The sequence below is a fragment of the Felis catus genome, chromosome A1 (assembly GCF_018350175.1).
Source record: "Felis catus isolate Fca126 chromosome A1, F.catus_Fca126_mat1.0, whole genome shotgun sequence".
Lineage (NCBI taxonomy): Eukaryota > Metazoa > Chordata > Mammalia > Carnivora > Felidae > Felis > Felis catus.
The window spans coordinates 62,283,137-62,298,970 of record NC_058368.1 but is presented as its reverse complement, the minus strand read 5'-3'; positions in this window follow the sequence as shown (position 1 = coordinate 62,298,970).

Below are 15,834 nucleotides of genomic sequence, written 5' to 3'. Positions count from 1 at the left end.
TCCTCCTTTTATCACCTCATGGTTACAGCAGGACTGCCACCATCTTTAGCATGAAATCTATATTTCAGGTGGGATGAAATGATAGAGATAGCAACACAAGGTTCCTGTCTTGCACTTTCATTGGTAAGATCCAGTGAAGAAATGGGCAGAAAACATGAATAGACACTTCTCTAAAGAAGACATCCGGATGGCCAACAGGCACATGAAAAGATGCTCAATGTCGCTCCTCATCAGGGAAATACAAATCAAAACCACACTCAGATATCACCTCACACCAGTCAGAGTGGCCAAAATGAACAAATCAGGAGATTATAGATGCTGGAGAGGATGTGGAGAAACAGGAACCCTCTTGCACTGTTGGTGGGAATGCAAATTGGTGCAGCTGCTCTGGAAAAACAGTGTGGAGGTTCCTCAAAAACTTAAAAATAGTCCTACCCTATGACCCAGCAATAGCACTGCTAGGAATGTACCCAAGGGATACAGGAGTACTGATGCATAAGGGCACTTGTACCCCAATGTTTATAGCAGCACTCTCAACAATAGCCAAACTATGGAAAGAGCCTAAATGTCCATCAACTGATGAATGGATAAAGAAATTCTGGTTTATATACACAATGGAGTACTATGTGGCAATGAGAAAGAATGAAATATGTCCCTTTGTAGCAACGTGGATGGAACTGGAGAGTGTGATGCTAAGTGAAATAAGCCATACAGAGAAAGACAGATACCATATGTTTTCACTCTTATGTGGATCCTGAGAAACTTAACAGGAACCCATGGGGGAGGGGAAGAAAAAAAAGAGAGAGGTTAGAGTGGGAGAGAGCCAAAGCATAAGAGACTCTTAAAAACTGGGAACAAACTGAGGGTTGATGGGGGTGGGAGGGCGGGGAGGGTGGGTGATGGGTATTGAAGAGGGCATCTTTTGGGATGAGCACTGGGTGTTGTATGGAAACCAATTTGACAATAAATTTCATATATTAAAAAAAAAGTTTTGACAAAAATTTCCCAGCAGACTTGCCCTTACGTGTTACAGGCTGAAGTTGGGCATATAGCCAGTCACTGTGAACAAAAGCAGTGGAGAAAGGGGAGTTGTAAACCTGTGCTGATCAACTAATGGACTTTACCTGCCACCGTATCTTCCATGTATACTATACTGTTTCTAGCTCCTGGATTCTGTGAAGACTTTAGCGCTTTAATAATTTATCTTTATATGATTGTGCCTAGTACTGTTGAATTGTTTAAAAATGGAATTAAATTACCCTCCTGTTCCAGTCTTAGGCATTAACAATGATTGATTTAAAACAAAGGAACAGGGAGACCATGTCATCAGTCCTTCTTAGCAGTTGTTCTGAATCATTTGTTGAGTTAAACGATATCTAATGATCTGCTATCTATTTGTCAGTTTCTCTTCCAAATGTAGACACTGATAGCAAAAATCTTTTTTTATTTATTTCTACCAGTTAATACATAGAGATTTTTAGTATTTCCAGAGACCTTAAATAAAGCACCAGTCTTTTACCATTTTTAAAGAAGTGTTAACGGTAATAAAGTGCATGGAACCAACTTCTTTTGCAAATACAATAATTACAGCACATCTGGCATCATTTCTGCTGGCCCTGCCCTGCTGTTTTTCCTCAGTGGGGACATGGGCTCCAGATGTTGCCGATGCAGCTGGGTAGTCACCCACATTCTATCACCCCAAGGCACAAGAGCCTGAGCCAAAACCAACTCAAAATTTCTGTTGCCAAAAACATTCAGAACAGCAGAAGTGCCTTGAAAACAAATGATCAGGTCCTGAATCATCAAAAGTCTGCTTCATAGAAATTATTATATTTATGAAAATAGACAAAGAAGTATCAATTGTTTCATTTTTTCCATAAAATATTTATAAATTTTGTTATGAAATTCCTTACTCATTATAAACTACATCATAAATATTATCTGTTTTACCTTCTAGATCCAACAGAAAATTATTTTATTTAAAATAGAATTAGCATTTATACTCCTGATACATGTCTATCTAGAAAGTAAGATTGATTAAGATGTAGTGAAAAAAGATATTTTTCTCTGACTTGAGAATTATATCTTAAATAAAATATACATAAAAGTATTATTATATATACTTTTTGTGAATAAAGATACTTTCACTGTGTTGTGCTCCCTCTTCTCTCCCAGCTCAAGAAAATTTATTAGGTAATTTCTTCTATAAATGCCAAGGTTTAGGTTTGCTGGTAGACCATTCTTCACTTCATCAAAGTATCATTATCAGATACTTCTCTATTTTCTTTTGTTTTAAGTTTATTTATTTTGAGAGAGATAAAGAATTATCAGGAGCTCAGGAGGGGCAGAGAGAGAGAGAGAGAGAGAGAGAGAGAGAGAGAGAGAATCCTAAGCAGTAGCCCGATGTGGGGCTCGAACCCATGAATCATGAGATAATAACCTGAGCCAGAACCAATAGTCAGATGCTTACCTGGTTGAGCCACCCAGATGCCCCACTGTTTTCTTTTTTTGAAATCACATATTGAGGTACTATACTTCTCTTTTACCTATTTTCCTCTAGATTTGTAAACTTCCCTGCTAATTACTTTCCTAGTATTAGTGATAAAAATAAATTCATACAATGATTAATTACAAACACAAGTTTTTTATTTTACTGTTCTACAGGTCAGAAGTCTTCAAGTCAATTAGTCAACATAGCTGTCTTTCTCCTGGAGGCTGTAAGGAAGAGTCTACTTCCTTGCCTTTTCCAGCTTCTGGATCTCTCCTCCTTTCTTTGATCCATGGCTCTTCCTTTATCTTCAAAGCACACTCTCTCTCTCTCTCTCTCCCCCTCATACTTCCATCATCATATCTTTTCTGACTCTAACCTTTTTGCCTGTTTCTTTTTTATAAGGACCCCTGTGACAATCCAGAAGGACCCAGACAATCCAGGATAATCTCCCTATTTCAAGATTTTATTTCAGTTTATTGATTTATATTTAGAGAGAGAGCATGTGCATGCGCATGTGGGAGACGGGCAGAGAGGGGGGTGGATAGAGACAATCCCAAGCAGGCTCCACGTTATGCTTAACTGACTGAGCCACCCAGGTGCCTCAGCTATTTCAAGATTATTAACTCAATTACATTTGAAAAATTCCTTTACTATGAAAAGTTACACATTTAAGGATTTGGGGGATTAGCGTGTGGGTATCTTTTGGCTCCCATTATTCTACCTACCCAACCTTCCCTTCCAATTATTACAAGAAATAATTACATAAAAGGGCTGCCTCACATAACTAGCTATCACTAGTTTAGTATCTAGATGAGAACTATCAGAAAATGAGCTGAAAACATATATAGAAGAAAAAATAAACTACAGGTAGTCAATTTTACATTCTTAGTTCATGGAATAATGTATTGATCTTTACTTCATTAATAATTTGTCACGATTTGATTTCCTTAGCCACAGAGATTTAGATGTAGACAATTATAAGGAGAAAAAAGTGCTGATGTAGAAGCATTTGTAAGTAGAAACCAAGAACCTGATACTCTTCTTTGAGCTAAGGATTAAATTCCAAAGAGTCAGTAAACTCAGGTTGTATGTAAAATTCGAGTATACATGTAGAAACCTTAAAGTATTTCACCATATTCATAAAGTGTGGGTACCCAAAGCAAATGCAGTACTAATGTGAAACAAAGAAAGATAAAGTTATTATAAAAGTTCAAATTTATCACATCTAAGAAACTCAGCAGGATAATTTACAAGAGAGAAATATTTCTATAGATTTTTCAATAATTGTTTTTATTATTGATCATTTACTAATAATTCCATAATTTTATACCTAAAAGAACAATTATATAGATGGTAGGCATTATGGAAAAATACATTCAAAAAATGTGCATGTGGTGAATATTTAACTTTGAAGCCTGAATGGGGTTACTGGTTATACACTGAAGTGCATCCTTTATTGGGGCTCTCAGGAATACACATATTTGAATAAGACAATACATAAATTCCCTTGTACTAATCACCTAGTTATGGTTCGTGTCTCAAAGTATAAGTGAGTATACATTAATTAAGCCTCTAAATGCATGCAGATTTGTGTGTGTGTAAAAATAAATTAAGAATATGCAGGTATCAAATAAAGTGGTAAGTTTTCATCATCCCTAGAATTTATAGAACTTCCTTCTTTTGACAAATAGAGATAGTCAGTTGTGAACATTACTTTAACTCTTGACTTCATTTTATGTTTATACAGCATGAGGTATAATTTTTCTACTTGCTCTTTCATGGATCTGTAGTTATCTTTATTTACTTTTGTTATGAAAAATTTAATTCAACTATATATTTTTCTTTCTCAGAAATTTGGGATATAAGCAATCAATCTTTACACTCCGTCGTGTTGTCATGAATAAATTAGTTGTCAAGTGAGAGGAATATCAGCTCAAATGCTTCATTGTGCAATATGCACATTATAATAGAAGAATTACCTTACTTGCTACTCATCTATCATGTTCAGGCAGTCTTTAAAAAAGACATAAGCAGATGTCAGACATCTGGAAGTTTCAGGTGACAGGTCATTTTGAGAGAAATAATTTAAACTTTGATGGTAAAAATGGAAATGTGTAGTTACTTTATGCTACCATGGAATTCTAAAACAAAAATAAAATAAGAATCTCCCTTCTTAAGGTTTTATATCTTTTTAATATACAGCTCTATGTTTTATAGGCTTTACATGCATGACAAGAGAAAATAGAAAGAATGAGAGAGAAAGCAGGGTGAACTATATGCATTTTACCATGTATATTATCCTCAATGATTTTTTTTTAATTTTTAAATTTTTATTTATATTCCATTTAGTTACCATACACTGTATTCGTTTCAGGTGTACAATATAGTGATTCAACACTTCCATACAACAGTCAGTGCTCATCACAAAAAGCGCACTCCTTAATCCCCATATTTTAAATTCTTCAAGACTAAATTAATAGACCTGAATGCATTGATTTTGGAAGAAAAATTGCACATCAGAAACTGGATATTTCTCTTTTTAATACTAAGTAATGATAACATTAAATATGTTTGCTAGGAGGCCAGAAAAATAGGATAAAGTAATGTGAACTAACATTTATTAGCTGAACCAAATGCTTTACATTAACTGAACTGAATGGTTTTCTTACATAATTCTTTTACTGACCCTATAATACTAGACTTCAGTATGGTCTAAATTTCAGAAGTAATAATTATGAGGGCTATACATGTTAAGTAACATGTAAACAGTAATACAGCTAGTAAGTGCCCAAGATCTGGGATTTGAATACATTCATTCACTCAACAAATGAGCTGAGCAGGTGCCAGAACACTGAGGATGCAAAGTCTTACCGCCATTGATTGTACATTATACAGTCTACAGGAATGTATACTGATAGCTAATAGATCAAGTGATGTTAAATAATAAGAAGAAAATAAGTAAAAAGCAGATAAGAAATTAAGTGAACAAACTTTACAAATATGGGAGGGAAGAACACAACCTGCAGAGAAGCTGGCAAGTATAAGGCTTGTGTGTCAAGAAAATAAAAATGCAAGAAGCCAGCATTAAGACTTTGCTGGTGATGGATTAGGTGGGATACAAGATAATATGTGGCCTGGTCTTACAGGTCATAGTAGGGAGGGACTTGAAGTGTAGTCTGATATAGGAAGACACTGGATAATTTTTTATCAGAGGAGGGATATGTCTGTCATAGCTTACATTTTAAAAGAATCACTGCCAGCTGTCTGTAGAATTGGGATGAAAGAAGGGGTAAGAGAAGAAGAGAGGACAGAGGCTAACTAATTTCTGGGAGACAAAATATATTTGCATGTACAAAAATAGTAGTGATGAAATTGTTTAAAACTTTGTAATCATTTTGAAAATAATCTCTACAATTCTTCTATTGTTTTGGACACTGATGAGAGATGCCAGATAAGAACTTTAATATTTTTTATTCTTTTTTTTTATTTCAGAGAGAGAGAGAGAGAGAGAGAGAGAGAGAGAGAGAGAGAGAGAAAGGGGCGGAGGGAAAGAGAAAGAGAATCTTAAGCAGGTTCCATGCTGAACATGGTGCCTGATATGAGACCCAATCCCACATCCCTGGGACCATGACCTCAGCCAAAATCAAGAGTTGGACACTCAACCAACTGAGCCACCCAGGAGCCAAAAAGTTTGATATTGAAGTCTGGAGGACTACACCATAAAAATCCTGATGATAAAGATAGAGATTATAACTGGACCTCAGCCCTGGGTTTGGATGATATTTATTGCTTGGGGAAAGTTTGTAAGTATAGAATAGAGCCATGGACAAAACATTAGAGAACGACTGTGTTTAAGATCAAGCAAAAAAGGAGGGAATTGTAAAAGGAAGTTAAAGTTAAGTGGGCAGTGAGTTCAAATGGAAACAAATAGAAAGTGCTATCTTAAAATCAAAGAAATCTGATTTCTTTCTAATTGGCTAGGAATAGGAAGTAGTAGAAAGTGTGATTTCCTATAATTGGCTAAGTAAGGTGACAGAAGTTAGTTTATTTTAGTTGAATACCATGAAATAAATGGTGGGTTTTGTTGACCATAACATTGAGAGTATCAACAGGAAAGTGAGAGACATAAAACAGTTTGAGGTGAGTTTAAGAGTGGAAATTTTGGGGGCATCTGGGTGGCTCAGTCATTTGAACCTACAACTTCGGCTCAGGCAGATCATGATCTCACAGTTAGTGGGCTCAAGCTGTGCGTTGGACTCTGTGCTGATGGCTCAGAGCCTGGAGCCTGCTTAAGATTCTGTGTCTCTCTCTATCCCTCCTGTGTTCACACTCTGTCTCTCTCTGAAAATAAATATATAAAAATTTTTAAAAATAAAAATAATCAAAAATCTAAAAAGTGGAAATATTTAAAAATCGTCTTTAAATAAAGATAACATCAACAAGACTGATATAACAGTAAACAAACTACAGGTTTTTATACCAAATAGTATTTGATAAAAAAAAATCACCAAGGCTACCAGAAGACCAAATGACTAGGATTAAAAAACAATAGGCAATAGCTGATGTGCGGTGTGTGAGTAAGTTTATTTGTTTATGTTGGCTTTCTGTGGGCAGATGGTTAATTTTACACCCAATTTTGTAAGTGGTGGAGGACTAATTCTTAATAAAATGGCAATTTGTGTTATAAGGAGAGTGATTGTAAATTAAGGAGTAATGCTCTTCTGAAACCTGGGGGAAGTGGAAATTCGAAGAACAGAACACAAGTGGAGTGAATTTTTGTTTTTTGGGGGGATAAATAAAGGGACTTTTTTCCTATTATAACAGAAGAGAAGAAAGAGAATGGGTGAACATGTAGGTAGGATCATAGGTATGGTAGGATGATGTCTCTACTAAATTCCTATGTGCTAATCTCTCAAACTTGTGAATATATTACCTGTCATATCAAAAGTTATTTTGAAGGTGTGATTAAGTTAAATTATTTTTTCATTACTTAACGTTTATTTATTTTTGAGAGACGGAGAGAGACAGAGCATGAGCGGGGGAGAAGCAGAGAAGGAGACACAGAATCCAAAGCAGGCTGTAGGCTCTGAGATGTCAGCACAGAGATCAATGTGGGTTTTGAACCCATGAACCATGAGATCAGGACCTGAGCCGAAGTCGGACTCTCAAACAACTGAGCCACCCAGGTGCCCCTTAAGTTAAACTTCTTAAGATGAGGTGATTAACCTATAGGTTCCTAGTGGGCCACCTCTGATCACAAGGTCTTTGGAGGCAGAAAGGTAAGATAAAGAAATGTGAAGATGGAAACAAAGATCAGAGAGATGCCATTATTGGAAGAAGCCCTTGAGTTGGGCAATGCAGGCAGTCTCCAGAAGCTTAAAACCAATTCTCTCCCAATGCCTCCAGAAAGAATGTGGCCCTGATCCCATGTTAATTTTAGTCCCTGAAGACACACTTTTGGAGTGTAAGAGTGAAGACATCTCTACAAATGTAAGAAAATAAACTTGGGTTCTTTCAAGCCACTTAGCAGTAATGTGTTAGCCAGAGAAAATAAAGACTTAGGGTTGATTGTGGGAAGATAAGGAGATAGCAACTAAGCACTTCTTACAGAAGAAAGTATATCCTGAGAGGCACATAGAGGATTAGGGAATGGGAGGTAAGAGGACAGAAGAGCATGTATGAAAGTTTCATACAAAATTTGGAAAATTTAGCCAAAAAGGAAAAGCAATGGAGTTTCTCATGAAATTAGAGAGAAAATAGTCTTATCATGTCTATCGGCTTTACTAACCAATATTCATAGGCCCAAATGCAGAATAGAGAGAGGCATTTCTTCTGACTAATCCCGCATGGTTTTCAGTGTGGTAAAATGGAGTGACGGATGCACAAGTGATTTGAGAACATTGGCTGGAGATTGAGTTTTATGACAAGCAATGAATCATGACAAGAAGTCCTGAAGCCAGAAAAGGGTTGATAAATTGTGCTCCAAAAGGTGAAGTCAAGTGGTGTAGACCTGAATAGGTTGATGGTTTGTAAAGAGTGGGAGGAATTGAATGCATAATTATAGAATGCAGTAATCAGAGTGGGTAGCTGTGAGAGACAGAGTCCAGGATTTTTGGTGATTTACCAGGTTCATTTTACTTAGTGTAAAATCACTAATAATGTTACAGAATAATTTTTAAAAAAACAAATTTACGTCAGGATCAAAAGTCTTCATTCAAGGAGAGTAAATCACCAACAAGTCAACACTTGGCAACAAGAAAGAGGTGGATAAGATGGTGTAAATGACATTTTCCAGATGGAGGTGACATTTTCCTGAAGGAGTAACTTTTCAGAGAGGAGGAATCAATGTTTGGACAGTCACAGTGAGAAACAAAGATGATATTATTGCTGTCTATATAATTGAGAATACACATGCAGATTTGACAAATGTTTACAAAACCAGTTGTTAAAAATAATCATTACTGGGATGATAAATGATTTTAAAAACGTCTCTTCAAAAACAAGATATACCACAACAAAGCACAACAATGTAACATCACTCAGATTTCCTTAATGTACCTATAATTTATTTTGACTACAGATTTGTCAAGAGAGCTATAATGGGAAAACTCTTCTGCCTAATAATCTGACAAGGCTCTGCTTTATCTATTATAAATATGTAAAAATTTCTGAAGGTATGATTGCAAATAGGTTCCATAGTATATTTTATCATAAGTTTTGATTTATATAGTTTTTCATAAGGGACCTTTGAGTACATCTACCCATTGCAATACGGAAATTAATGCTAAAGTAATAAAACACACTCTTGGAAACCATTCCAAGCCTGCAGTGGAGTTTTTATCACACACATACACACACACACTCACATAGCAGCTTTGGACAGATATGAACCCAAAAGAATTATAGGAATCTTCAGGCAGGAGGCCCTCCAACAAAAAATGCTTTTCTATTAAATTTTGGCAGCCCAGAATTTGAAACCTGGGAATTTTTAGTAGACCATAAAACTCTCAATTAATTATATTAATTACAGCATTTTAATTAAAGCAATAATTAATCCTTGATTAAACATAAATCAATATCTCATTTCTAAACTAGGGTTATATACAATACAAGAGGGGATAAAGTTCATCAAGTAAAATGAGACAAATTTTAACATTAGCTCTGATTTTGTTTTACAAATGAAATGGAGCTACGTTAACTACTGCAACTTTTGTAATCATGTCTGTAGGCATTGTTTTATGATTCATATAGCTAAGCCTTTTTTGTCATAGCATGTTGTTGCTTTAGTCTCCACTGGAGACTATGATTATGGTATAATCATTCTGTTTGAATTTCACGTTTATTTCTGAGGATACATCATGGATTACCTTGACAACATGACAGGAAAGACAATATCCAAAGTAATTTCCAGAAAGACACATTAAAATTGAATCCTTTCAATTTAAGAGGTATTTGTTAAATTGGTTACAAATTTTATTTAGTGCATTTAGGGAAAAATGGCTCAAGGACAATTTATGCTTCTGACGGGCATATGCTTATTTTGCAGAAATACTACTGCCTTTATTTGGAGTCTGATTGGTTAAGCAGAGACACTATCATGAAGTTCTAAATAAGATATTTGTATGCTATAATAAATTCAAAGCAAAATGAACCAGATAATAGATATACAAAATTAGTTAAAGAGAACACAATGGCAGCAAGACTCAAGTGTATCCACATTTTACTGTATTCACTTCCCTAATCTTACTAGTCTCTTTCTAGTTTCCCTGAAGCTTTTAAACATCATTTTACATATGAGTTTATTCCATAGCTGTATAAAGGATAAAAAGAAGGTTAATGTGACGCTGTGTGTGACTTATCACCTTATCTCTCTGAATTTTATGTATAAAGTTCCAAGATTAAAAAGTCCTAGTTTTCTTAGTTTGGTTATTGGCATTACACACATGTATGAATGCATCCTTCTTACAGAGTATTGTCAGAGGAGCTTGCTTTCTTTTTCTTTCTTTCTTTCTTTCTTTCTTTCTTTCTTTCTTTCTTTCTTTCTTTCTTTCTTTCTTTCTCTCCCTTTCTCTCTTCCTTCCTTCCTCCCTCTGTTCCTTCCTTCCTTCCTTCCTTCCTTCCTTCCTTCCTTCTTTCCTTCTTTCCTTTCATTCTGTCTTTCTGTCCTATCTTCCTTCCTTTCTTTTTTTCTTTCTTTCTTACATTGGCTGCCTCTCAACAATCAAGAAGATAATGACATACCCTAACAACTGGCAGAATGAGATAAAAGGAGGGATTTATGACATTTCTATGCATTTTGGAACAGGATTCTATTGGTTGCTATTTTACCTGAGTTTTGACTCTGAAATGTTTACTTTTCAACTGAAAAACTGTGATTTTTTGTTGGTATGACACTGTTACGTGTAAACTTCCTTATCCCTATACAATCTTGTCTTGACTTGAAGCTGTTTTTTTTATTTGTTTGTTTGTTTGTTTGTTTGTTTTTCCTGCAGTCTACTCAACAAGAGATCCGCAAATCCCTAGCCCTAAAGCTCCTGCAGTGGTGGAGTGTTTGGACTCAACAGCCTCCTCTCTCCTACAAACATGTCAGCTTTTCTGAGACCAATAGCACTGGCTCTGCAGTCTTCTCAGGGTCACTACTTTAATCTATTGAGCTTCTGGTTCCTCACTCCCACATTCATGTATGATGATTTCAGCTACTCTATTCAAAATTCCTCAGTGGCTTCTCATTGTATCTTGAACAAAACCTAAACCCCAAAGCTGGTATGATCAAGCCCCTTCCTACCTTTGCAACCTTATCTTGAACTTCCTCTTGCTCACCAAGCATTCCACATACAAGCTATTTTCCAGAACCTCAAATATGCCCATTTTGTCCCACCTGTGGGTTCTTATGTATACTTTTTCTCCTTGTCATCAGAGGCCAGATGCTTCTCTTTCTTTAGAACACAATCTAAATTTCTTTCCCTCAGAGTTGAGGTATAAGGGAGTCCATTTGTTTACTACAGTGAGACTGCTCTCTCCTTAATACGAAAATAATTTTTCTAATACTAGAGTTAGGGGATCTTCAGTTCTATCAGGAAAGCTGAGCATCTGTTATGAAGTCCAGTTCAAAATGCTCCAGTGTTCAATTACTCATAGCTAATCTACTTAACCATACAGTATTCAAAAGAATTTTGTGCTGTTTGTTGCAAAATACATCATGAAATATATTTTAATAATCTCAATGTATGTGTTTTCTCCTAAGTGTTGGTTCATGATCAAAAAACTGGCTTATGTCTTTCCACAGTAGGGAAGATCCATTTGACTTTTACGAGGCAATCTGCCAGGACTCTGAGCCATCGGCAACCTTGAGACAACATTTAACTACTAGTGTCAGGCCCTAGAAACTGTTTATCAATCTCTTTCTTCTATTTGCCTTCAGGAGTGAAAGTCCTCTCCTGTTGTACATTGAACCACAATTTAAAACTCTCCTCCCCTTCCCTGACACTGCACTTTCCAAGAATGTTGCTGGCTTCTGATGTATTATAGCCTCTAGAGAAGAAGCAGTGTTTGTATAATCACAAATCACACAGTGGGATCCAAGACTCCAGGTAATTTTCATCTTGGCAGCTAAGCATATATGACGTGCACTTCATTTTTACCTCAATGAAATGTTGAAAAAATATATGTAGACACATATTTGAATCACGAATATTTTGAAATTCATCCTATATTAAGCATTCTTGGCTTTTGTCCAAAACAAACCTTCTAACAGTGCTAGTCACACACATGAACCACTGCAGGTATGCAGGAACACATAACCCCCCAAGACACTTAAACTTACCTAAAAGAAGGCTTTAAAAATTTCTTCAGACTTGGCCTGTTCACAGGGCAGTCTAGATCAAGTTAGCAATAATCTCTGCTTCCATGAAGAATTCTAGGATTTTTATTTAATTTGACATGTATCCAGTAACTGTACCTTAATACAGCTGACCCATGATGAGCCAAGGAAATTTATAACCCAGATACAAATGTGGCCCAGAAATACAAAGTAAAATTAAATTGAATCCCATACCATTCCACACTGTCTGGGCGTTCAAACGTTGGAAGAATTCCTGAGGAGCATCTCTGTATTTTCTCAGGCTTTTAAGCACATCTTTCCAGTGAGCTGTCTGATATCCCCACCCAGGCTTTGTTCAGAGCTTCAGAATTGTCTGCCTTTCCCCATACCTTGTCAGTTCTGCACATATCCAATCTCTTGAAGTTTCATCTTCTATCCCAAGTAATTAAATAATTATTTTCCCCTGAACAATACTATTTTACTCTCTACAGAACGATTTAGCATCACCTATTTACATAATAAAATGTCTCCCAATTATCTTTCAATGAGTTATGTTAAAAATCATAGACTTTATTATTGTGACAGGACTAGATTTGTAATAGACAAATCATATTCCCAGATTTTATTAATCACTCAATTTGTTACCATGTTTAATTCGGTAGTATCTTATTTAGGATATTAACATATTTATTTGTGAGATAGGTCTATAATTGTTAGATTGTGTTCATATGTGCTTTCAGTTCTTGCTTTTTATAAGCACAGGGCCCCAATCGGAGCAAGAAACAAGAACGAAAACATGATTACTCCCTTTCTCTCTCTTTCAGTCTCCATAAATGTCTCCCATAGGCAGAACTTAACTTGAAACTAACTAGAATATGGAAGGATGAGTGTGAATCTGAGACCCAAAGACCCTTACTTCTTTATCTTGTCACTGGACTGTAGTTTAAATGAACTAAAACATTCCTCCATCAGTCTTCCCACATTTACTTTTTCCATTCTTATATTCCTTTTGTGCTGTTATTCTAGTTAATTACCTCGATGCAGCTTGGGTGGTCAGTGTTTTACCTTTTGCAGCATGGTTCAAATCTTCATTCTGGGGTAATCTTAGCCTTCAGGGGCCTGATCGCATTGGGTTGCTATAGTTTTTCATTAACATTATGACTGGAATGGCAGTACTATGAGGCAGAGAAGAACACACCACAAGATCCTGGCATAATCTTCCTCATATGCATAATGTAGCACATTTGAATAAGAAAAATAACCACTTTAGTCTATGCCACATTTCCTTCTTTCTTTTTTTTTTTTTCCTATTAGTGCTAAGACTACAATGGCTAACAGTCAATCTAGACTTCTATATCAGTGCAAGCATGCCTGAATATCCTGTCAAAACAAAAATTGTACTGAACAAAGTTAGAGAGCAAGAGAGACTTTATTCAAAACTATTGCAATAGGAGAGAGACGCTGGAATCAGCCCAAGCTTAACTCCACTAAATACAAAAAGGTCAAAGAGATTTTAAGAGCTGGGGAAAGAGGAATCATAAGCCATTTGCATTTGCTAAAGGGATTTATTCAAAGGTAAAGTGAACTTTCTGCTATTTTCATGAAAGGAAGGAGTTTTACAAGTTGGAGGAAGGTGTCTTTCATAGTTAGGGCCCCACATTCATTCCCACAGAAACTAGGATATAAGGGGCCCTGTCCCTTTCATACTGCATTTCAAAGAGATGGCACCAAGGTCGTTGAGAAAGACATGCCTGATTGCAAAATTGGCAAAACTGTTTAAAAAATATGTATATTGTGGGACACCTGAGTGGCTTGGTTGGTTGGCATCCAACTCTTGATTTGGGCTCAGGTCATGATTTTATGGTTCGTGAGTTTGAGCCCCATGTCGGGCTCTGCACTGGCAGTGCAGAGGCTGCTTGAGATTCTCTGTCTCCCTCTCTCTCTGCCCCTCCCATGCTTGCTCTTTATCTCTCTCTCTCTCTCTCTCTCTCTCTCTCTCTCTCTCTCAAAATAAATAAATAATAAAAAGTTTTAAATAAAAATGATTTATATTGCAAAGGGGTAGCTTAAGAAAGAACAATTTGAAATTTTCTAAAACGAATGCTCTCAGAAAGGGAATTTAGAGCCTAGATTCAGAAAAAAGCCTGTGTAAAGTTCAGTCTATCTGGGGGGAAGGTATTAAAGCCAATGTGTCAATGCTGATGGAATCATTTCTGCATTAAATACTAACACCTGTAAATAGGAAATTAAATTTTTGTGCCTCTCCTGCATGTACTCTTTGATACATGAACTAAATGTCATTGGTATGGAAGAAACAGAATTACTTGCTGGTGACCGGTTTAGAACAAATGCTGTGTCCTGAACCAAAGTTGACAGGACAGTGACTCTCATTGCACCTTGTTGTCCATTCCAGTAACTGTGAGAGCTGGCCAATGATACATGAAAGCTGGAGTCATCATGCCCACTGAGGACTCAGGGCTACTTCAATGGCTACGACCTCCCAACTGTACTAAGGGATTCCAAAATACATCCTTTTATGCTCCTTTCAAGGATGTTGTCCTTCTTCTTACCAATAAATTGCCCAGTATTGGCAGAAACCCCTGGCCCTTGTTGGGGGGTCTTCGTTAATAGTTGGGTAAACCAGACATACATGTTAAAATGAATTCCACGCCACAGTTTCTTTAACTCTTTAGATTCTTTATTCTGGAAATACAATATCAAATACAAGTTTAGTGTTAGCCATATATGGAATTTTCAATTTTGTAGTAGCCACACTAAAAAACAAAACAAAGCAAAACAAAACAAAACAAAACAAAACAAAAAACATTTTGGAGACACCTGGGTGTCTCAGTCGGTTGAGCATCTGACTCTTGATTTCAGTTCAGTTCATGATCTCACGGTTTCTGAGGTGGTACCCTGTGTGCTGAGCCTGGAGCCTGCTTAAAATTCTCTCCTTTCTCTCTGTCCTTCCCCCTACCCCTGCCAATAAATAAATAAACATTAAACATAAATTAAAATGAAAAATACACTTTAAAATATTTAATATTTTCTTTAATTCACTATATTAAAACAATTATAACTCCAACATGTAATCAATATAATCTCTATTAATGATCTTTTGCTTTTGTTTTGCACTAGGTCCTAAAACTCTGATGTGTATTTTACACTTAAACCACATCTTGATTTGGAGGAGACACAGTACCTTGATAGATACATTTAACTAGTGGATACTGTATCAGACACAATAGTACTTGACTATACCCAGAAATCTCTGGTAATTTAATCTCATGCTGAGTGTACCACCACTAAATCTGTTTCAGAGATCTAGATGAAAGACGGAAAGAAAGAGATTCCTAGTTGCTAGATGTAATACTTTGAACTTAACATTTTCTTTCCTCCCATCTTAGTTTAGCAAACTCGTCCACAAATTACCCATGGCTTGAGGATATGGATTTGAAAACCATGAAACACTTTTGACATCTCAGGTTCAACTTCTTAACTGGCACACTGGGATATGCTGGCA